This window comes from Hemitrygon akajei, chromosome 3 (genome assembly GCF_048418815.1).
Source record: "Hemitrygon akajei chromosome 3, sHemAka1.3, whole genome shotgun sequence".
NCBI classification, from domain to species: Eukaryota; Metazoa; Chordata; class Chondrichthyes; order Myliobatiformes; family Dasyatidae; genus Hemitrygon; species Hemitrygon akajei.
The window spans coordinates 122965184-122973219 of record NC_133126.1 but is presented as its reverse complement, the minus strand read 5'-3'; positions in this window follow the sequence as shown (position 1 = coordinate 122973219).

The window sequence follows — 8036 nt, the reverse complement described above, 5'->3', positions numbered from 1 at the left end:
GTTGAATGGCCTACTACTGCACCTATTTTCTTGTGTTTTTTTGTGAATGAGAGAGCAAGATGTTCATGTATTATGTGTGTGCATGCGTATGTGTGTGTGAGAGAGGGAGAGAGAGAGAGAGAGAGAGAGGTGCAAGTATAAGTGGGAGAGAAATCCAAGTGTGAGGGGTATACATGTGTGAAAGAGGTGTGCATGTATAAAACTGATGTGAGTATGTGAAAGAGACATGCGACAGTAAGAGAAATGTGCATGAGTGAGTGAGAAGGGAAGGTGTGCAAGTGAATGAGATGAACACAAGTGTGTGTGAGTTGTGCTATTCTTTGTAACTCCCAAACATTAAATTATTAGAAAGCAAGACACAGAACCTGGATAATTTGTGTGGTTAGGGGACTGTGTGTGGCCTATCCTGGGGTTAGGGGACTGTGTGTGTGGGGAAGAATGGGTTTGTTTTGTATGTGGTCTATCCTGTGGTTAGGGAGGGGGCAGGGGCCCTATAAAGAAGATGGGGGGAGGGCAGGAAGGAGAAGGCTGGTAGGTGCCAGGTGAAAAACCAGTAAGAAACTGGGATAGGGGAAGGGAGCAGCAGGGAATTACCGGAAGTTGGAGAATTCAATGCTCATGCCAAGGGGCTGAAGACTACCCAGACGGTATATGAGGTGTTGCTCCTCCAACCTGAGTTTGGCCTCATCATGGCAGTAGAGGAGGCCATGTATGGACATATCCGAATGGGAATGTGAAGCAGAGTTGAAGTGGGTGGCAACCGGGAGATCCTGTCTGTTGTGGCGGACGGAGTGTAGGTGCTCGATGAAGCGGTCCCCCAATCTGCGTCGGGTCTTGCCGATGTAGAGGAGGCCACACCGGGAGCACCGGATGCAGTAGACGACCCCAACAGACTCACAAGTGAAGTGTTGCCTCACCTGTAAGGACTGTTTGGGGCCCTGAGTGGTGGTAAGAGAGGAGGTGTAGAGACAGGTGTAGCACTTACGCTTGCAGGGATAAGTGCCAGGTGGGAGATCTGTGGGGAGGGACGTGTGGACCAGGCAGTCGTGGAGGGAACGATCCCTGTGAAAAGCGGAGAGGGGTTAAGAGGGAAAGATATGCTTAGTGGTGGGGTCCTGTTGAAGGTGGCAGAAGTTGTGGAGGATAATATGCTGGATCTGGAGGCTGGTGGGGTGGTAGGTGAGGACAAGGGGAACATGGTCCCTGTTGTGGTGACGGGAGGATGGGGTGAGGGCCGAAGTGTGGGAAATGGAGGAAATGGAGGAGATGCAGGTGAGGGCATCACTGATGACAGCAGAAGGGAAACCATGATTCTTAAAGAAAGAGGACATTTAAGATATCCTGGAATGGAAAGCCTTAAAGAAAGAGGTCAGATCTCCCACCTGGCACTTATCCCTGCAAGCGTAAGTGCTACACCTGTCCCTACACCTCCATGGATTCTGCCCGACCTGCTGAATTCCTCCAGTGTGTTGTATGTACTGTATTATACAACTCTATAAAGACATCCACAGCATAGCAAATTTTAAATTCCCATTCAGGCCTAAAGATTTCAGCTCTGTGGAAGATTTCTTACTTTTGTGGCATAATGTCTTTCCTGACAAGGGAGGTCACTTTGCTGGGCAGATGAGATGTGGCTGTGAAACAATCCTAGGTTCTGGGGCCTCCTCCATGGTGTTTGTAGGAGATGATTATAGGAAAGCAAGAAGTGGTTTTGACAGTTCTGAATACCTTTCTTCTGGACGTGTTGCCATCCCACAGGGTACATGACAAGCTTCACTGGATGACATGGATCATAATGTGTGAGTACGGTGTCTGACATCACCATTTCTTTTACCCTTTAGAAAAAACCTCACACTGCTTTGTCCATTGCCATTTCTTCCTGATCTGCAGTAACAAGTTCAAAAGGTGGAGCACAGTAGCCAGGTTTGGCAGGAACCTGTTATAGTGATTGACAAATCCTGAAAAGGACCGCAGCTATGACACACCCTTTGGCCTTGTGGGCGGCAATCACAGCTTGAGTTTTCTTAACGCACTTGTGTAATCCTTGTGCATCACAATAGGTGATGAGGTGATGCTTGGTTTAAAGAATTCACACTTGTTGCATGATGATTTGAGCGCATCATCTTTTTAACATTGTCCTGAAATTTTGGAGATGTTCCTTGTCACCATTACTGGTAATAACAATGTAATCCAGTTAACACTATGTGGCTGGACAGCCTTGCAGCACCTGCCAGAATACAGGTGCAGATGGCACTCCAAAAATAAGCCGATTATAGTGATAAAGTCCTTTGTCAGTGTTTATGGTGAGAAAAACTTTGGGCTCTCCATCTCCAAGTGTAGATAAGCCTCAGCTAAGTCCACTTTGAACATAGAACATAGAACAAATCAGCACAATACAGGCCCTTCGGCCCACAATGTTGTGCTGACCCTTAAACCCTGCCTCCCATATAACCTCCCCCATCTTAAATTCCTCCATAAACCTGTCTAGTAGTCTCTTAAATTTCACTAGTGTATCTGCCTCCACCATTGACTCAGGCAGTGCATTCTACACACCAACCACTCTCTGAGTAAAAAAACCTTCCTCTAATATCCCCCTTGAACTTTCCGCCCCTTACCTTAAAGCCATGTCCTCTTGTATTGAGCAGTGGTGCCCTGGGGAAGAGGCGCTGGCTGTCCACTCTATCTATTACTCTTAATATTTTATATAGCTTTATCATGTCTCCTCTCATCCTCCTTCTCTCCAGAGAGTAAAGACCTAGCTCCCTTAATCTCTGATCATAATGCATACTCTCTAAACCAGGCAGCATCCTGGTAAATCTCCTCTGTACCCTTTCCAATGTTTCCACATCCTTTCTATAGTGAGGCGACCAAAACTGGACACAGTATTCCAAGTGTGGCCTAACCAGAGTTTTAAAGAGCTGCATCATTACCCCACGACTCTTAAACTCTATCCCTCAACTTATGAAAGCTAACACTCCATAAGCTTTCTTAACAACCCTATCTACCTTTGAGGCAACTTTCAGCGATCTGTGGACATGTACCCCCAGATCCCTCTGCTCCTCCACACTATCAAGTATCCTGCCACTTACTTTGTACTTTGCCTTGGAGTTTGTCCTTCCAAAGTGTACCACCTCACACTTCTCTGGGTTGAGCTCCATCTGCCACTTCTCAGCCCACTTCTGCATCCTATCAATGTCTCTCTGCAATCTTCGACAATCCTCAACACTATCCACAACACCATCAACCTTTCTGTCATTTGCAGACTTGCCAACTCACCCTTCTACCCCTACATCCAGGTCATCAATAAAAATCACAAAAAGTAGAGGTCCCAGAACCAATTCTTGTGGGACACCACTAGTCACAACCCTCCAATCTGAATGTACTCCCTCCACCACGACCCTCTGCTTTCTGCAGGCAAGCCAATTTTGAATCCACCTGGCCAAACTTCCCTGGATCCCATGCCTTCTGACTTTTTGAATAAGCCTACTGTGTGGAACCTTTCACTTTGTTGAAGTGTTTCCCTGCAGAAAGGTCTGCAAAGATATCTTCTATCCCAGGCAGAAGGTATTGATCTACTTTCAGTACTGAGTTAATGGTGACCTTAAAATCACCACATATCCTGTCAGACTGAATCTTCTTGCCTACTGCCCATGGGCTCCACTCAGAAAAGAATTCCTTCAGCCTCCATGTGATCCGGCTCACTGGCTACTTTATAAAGGATTGTATAAGGAACCTGCTGGGCTTCACAAAACTTGGGTGTGACATTTTCATTTAGCACTATTTTACCCTTAATATGTTTGAGTTTTCCAGTACCATTCTTGAACACCACTGTGGCATCATCCAGTACCTTTCTTAATTCGCTTCTAGTTGACTCTATTACAGGGAATGAGACATGTAAGTAGTACGTGGATCTTCAATCAAGCTACAGTTGTCTCAGCCAATTTATCCCCCACAATACTGGCCCTCCTATTTTTACCACATACAACAACCAAATTGGCTTGTTGGTTGTTGCATCTCACTGTTGCAAATGTCATTCCATAGGAGGTAACTTTTCTCCAGCTCTTAGCTGGATATCTGCAGGCTTCAGAAAGAGGATAATCAGTGGGGTTTTTTTAGGTTTTGGAAGGGCTAACAATACCATTTGAATTCTCAGGCTAAAGTGAAAGGAGTTTCTATTTTTATAGATTCTTCAATCTCATTTGTTCATTATGAAACTCTTTCAGATCTGAATGGTAGATTTTTGTTAATTACTTGTTTACTCTGTAAAAAGGTTGTTATGGTTAATGTTTATGCTACAAATGTCGATTATCCTGATTTTTTAAAGTGTTTATTTACATCCCTTCCTAATTTAAATGATAATTGGTGGGGATTTTAACTGCTGTCTAAATCCCTCGATGGATAGATCTGCATCTAATCAGACACATGTCAGCTACTATTATTAATTTCTTTATGGTTGATTGGGGAATTTTAGAGATTTGGAGATTTTTATATCCTGAGGATAAAGAATTTTCATTCTTTTTTCATGTATATCATAACTATTCTAGAATTGATTATTTTTTATTGATTCTCATTTAATTCCACTTGTTGTTGATTGTAACTATGATTCCATTGCCATTTTCGATCATGCACGCTTGAAACTTTCTATTAAGTTATTGGCTACATCTTCTAATACTAGACAATGGCAGTTCAATTCCGTCCTACTTCAGGATTTGGCCTTTGTTAATTTTATTAAGGAACAGATTGATTTTTTCTTTTCAAAAAATTCTACGAAAGAAATTTCCAGCGGGGTACTTTGGAACACTTTTAAAACACATATCCATGGACAAACTATTTCATATTCTGCCGGATTGAAAACAATGAACTAATAATGATATACTTAAGCTAGTTGACAAGATTAAAGAAATTGATAAGAAATATTCTACTGCTCCTAGTAAGAAGCTTTATAAAAAGAGGGTTGAACTTCAAATGGAGCATAGTTTATTATTACCATCCTCAATTGAAAATCAATTAATTAAAACTAGGTGTCAATTTTATATCATGGTGATAAATCTGGTAAATTATTGGCTCATCAATTGAAAACTGCTTTGCTTAAACGTCAGATTATTAAGATTCGTAAACGAGATGGTACTCTGATGATTAATCATAATGAGATAAATGAAGTTTTTTAAGAATTTTACACTTCTTTATATTAATCAGAATTTCCCAATGACCCTACTACTATGCATGAGTTTTTAATGAAATTGAATATTCCAAAACTACCACCCAATGATTGTTTAACATTAGATGCACCAATCATGGAAAAAGAAATAAAGGATGCTATTTTTTCGATGAATTCAGGTAAAGCACCTGGTCTGAACAGCTATATAGCAGAATTTTTTAAAATCCCTTTTCCACTATACTTTCCTCTTGGTTATGCAGAACCTTTAAGGATGCATTATTTGTAGGTAAATTACCACAATCTTTTTACAGAGCCTCTATTTCCCTAATTCACAAAAAAGTAAGGACCCTACTGAATGTACATCATAAAGGCTCATACCCTTGCTGAATGTAGATTCCAAGATTCTTTATAAAATACTAGAAACCAGGTTGGAGAATTTATTGCCTCAAATTATTTCTATTGATCAGACTTGATTTATTAAAAATCATTATTAGTCCTTTAATATTAGGAGAGTAATGAATATTGTTTATACTCCTTCATCTAGAACTCCAGCAAGCGTCATTTCACTGGATGTTGAGAAAGCGTTTGACAGAGTTGAATGGGCATATTTATTTAGTACACTTGATAAATTTAACTTTAGCCGGAAATTTATATCTTGGATTAAATTGATATACTATACCCCTTTGGCTTTGGTATTTACTAATAATCAAAGATCTCAATTGTTTCAGTTGTTTTGAGGCACCAGGCAGGGCTGTCCTCTTAGCCCATTACTATTTGATATTGCCTTAGAACCCTTAGCTATTGCTATTCGAGACTCACCTACTATACTTGGTATTATCCATGGGAATGAGATACAAAAGTTAACACTATATGCAGATAATTTGTTACTATATATCTCTAATCCTGAGAAATCCATTCCTGCAGTAATATCCCTGCTCACTTAGTTTAGTAATTTTTCTGGCTACAAACTGAATCTTAATAAGAGTGAACTCTTCCTATTAAATATGCAGGTTGCAATTTATAGACGTTCACCATTCAGATTGGTTACTGACTATTTTACTTACCTGGGTGTTAAAATTACTGAGAAACATAAGCATTTATTTAAGGTCCATTTTTTTTTTACCTTTAATTGATCAGGTTAAATAAATGCTTACTAAATGGCCCCTATTGTCTTTATCACTGATTGGTCGAATCAATGCTATTAAGATGATTATTCTACCTATATTTTATATCTATTTCAAACAGTACCAATCTTTATTTCTAAATCCTTTTTTGATACTGTTGCCTCTAAGATTTCTTCATCTATATGGCAAAATTAAAATCCTAGGTTAAGTAAAAAATACCTACAGAAGTCTAAAAAGGATGGTGGTTTGGCATTACCAAATTTAAGATTTTATTATTGGGCAATTAATATCTGATATGTAATATTTTGGACACAGGATTTGGATATAACTCCAAGTCTACAATGGGTAAACCTTGAATGTAAATTGGTTCAAGGGTTTTCATTGGTTTCTATTTTAGGGACTTCACTTCCCATTGCTCTTTCTAAACCGAATAAACAAATGGCTAATCCAGTAATTAAATATGCACTACAAATATGCTTTCAGTTTCATAAATTTTTTGGCTTGAATAAATTTATCCTATCAAGCCCGATTGTATCTAATTTTTTTCCAACCCTCTGTTATGGATCAAGCCTTTTTGATATGGAAAATGAAGGGCATAATATGCTTTTGTAACTTATTTTTGGATAACTGTTTCATGTCTTTTGAACAGTTGTCTAATAAATATAATTTGTCAGATCCCATTTTTTTTAGATACTTACAAATTAGAAACTTTCTGAATACTACATTATCTACTTCTCCGACTTCATATCCAACTGATATCACAGAAAAAGTTTTAGGTATAAAACCCTTATCAGAAGGATTTAATAACTACTATCTATGATATGATTATGAAAATACAGCCAGGAATATCTGATAAAATTAAAAATAAATAGGAAAGGGAACTTCAACTTGTATTACTGATAGAGAATTGGGAGAAAATTCTTCAATTAGTTAACTCTTTCTCTATATGTGCTAAACATGTGTTAATACAATTTAAGGTGGTGTATAGGGCCCACATGTCTAAAGATAAACTAGCTCATTTTTACTCTCATATAAATCCTGTCTGTGATAGATGTCATTCTGAGGTAGCTTCTTTGACTCACATGTTCTGGTCTTGTCCGCTTTTGAAAAAATATTGGAAAGATATTTATGATACTATTTCAACAGTTTTGCTTATTGATTTGCAACTCCATCCTATTACCACATTTTTTGGTTTACCAATGTTGGAACATAGTTATTTATCCTCCTCAGCTCGTTGGATGATTGTTTTTGCTACATTAATGGCTAGAGATCTGTTCTGTTAAATTGGAAAGAGATTAACCCTCCTACTATTCTTCAAAGGTTTTCCCAAACTATATCATATTTAAGTTTAGGAGAAATTTGAAGTGCCACTTCTGACCCTTCGGTTAAATTTGAAGAAACTTGGAGACCATTTATTCAACATTTTCATATGATGTAACTTGACCTTTTCTAATTCCTATTATCAACCTTAAATGTATGGATAGAGGAGCGGAACTAACAACATTAATGATTCTATCTGATGTAATATAACAGCCCAGCTTTGTTTAGTTCAGTTTTGTTTAGTTTAGTATACTATTTTTTCTTCCTTTTTCAATCTGGGTTTTTTTCTTTTGATATTCTTTCACTTCTTTTTTTATCATGTTTAGTTACATTAAGAGTTTGGGAGGCTTAGTATGCTTATGTTATTTCTAGTTTATATTTGTATATGCATTTATCAATGATGTAATTCCATTCTCTTTGCACTATTACTGTTG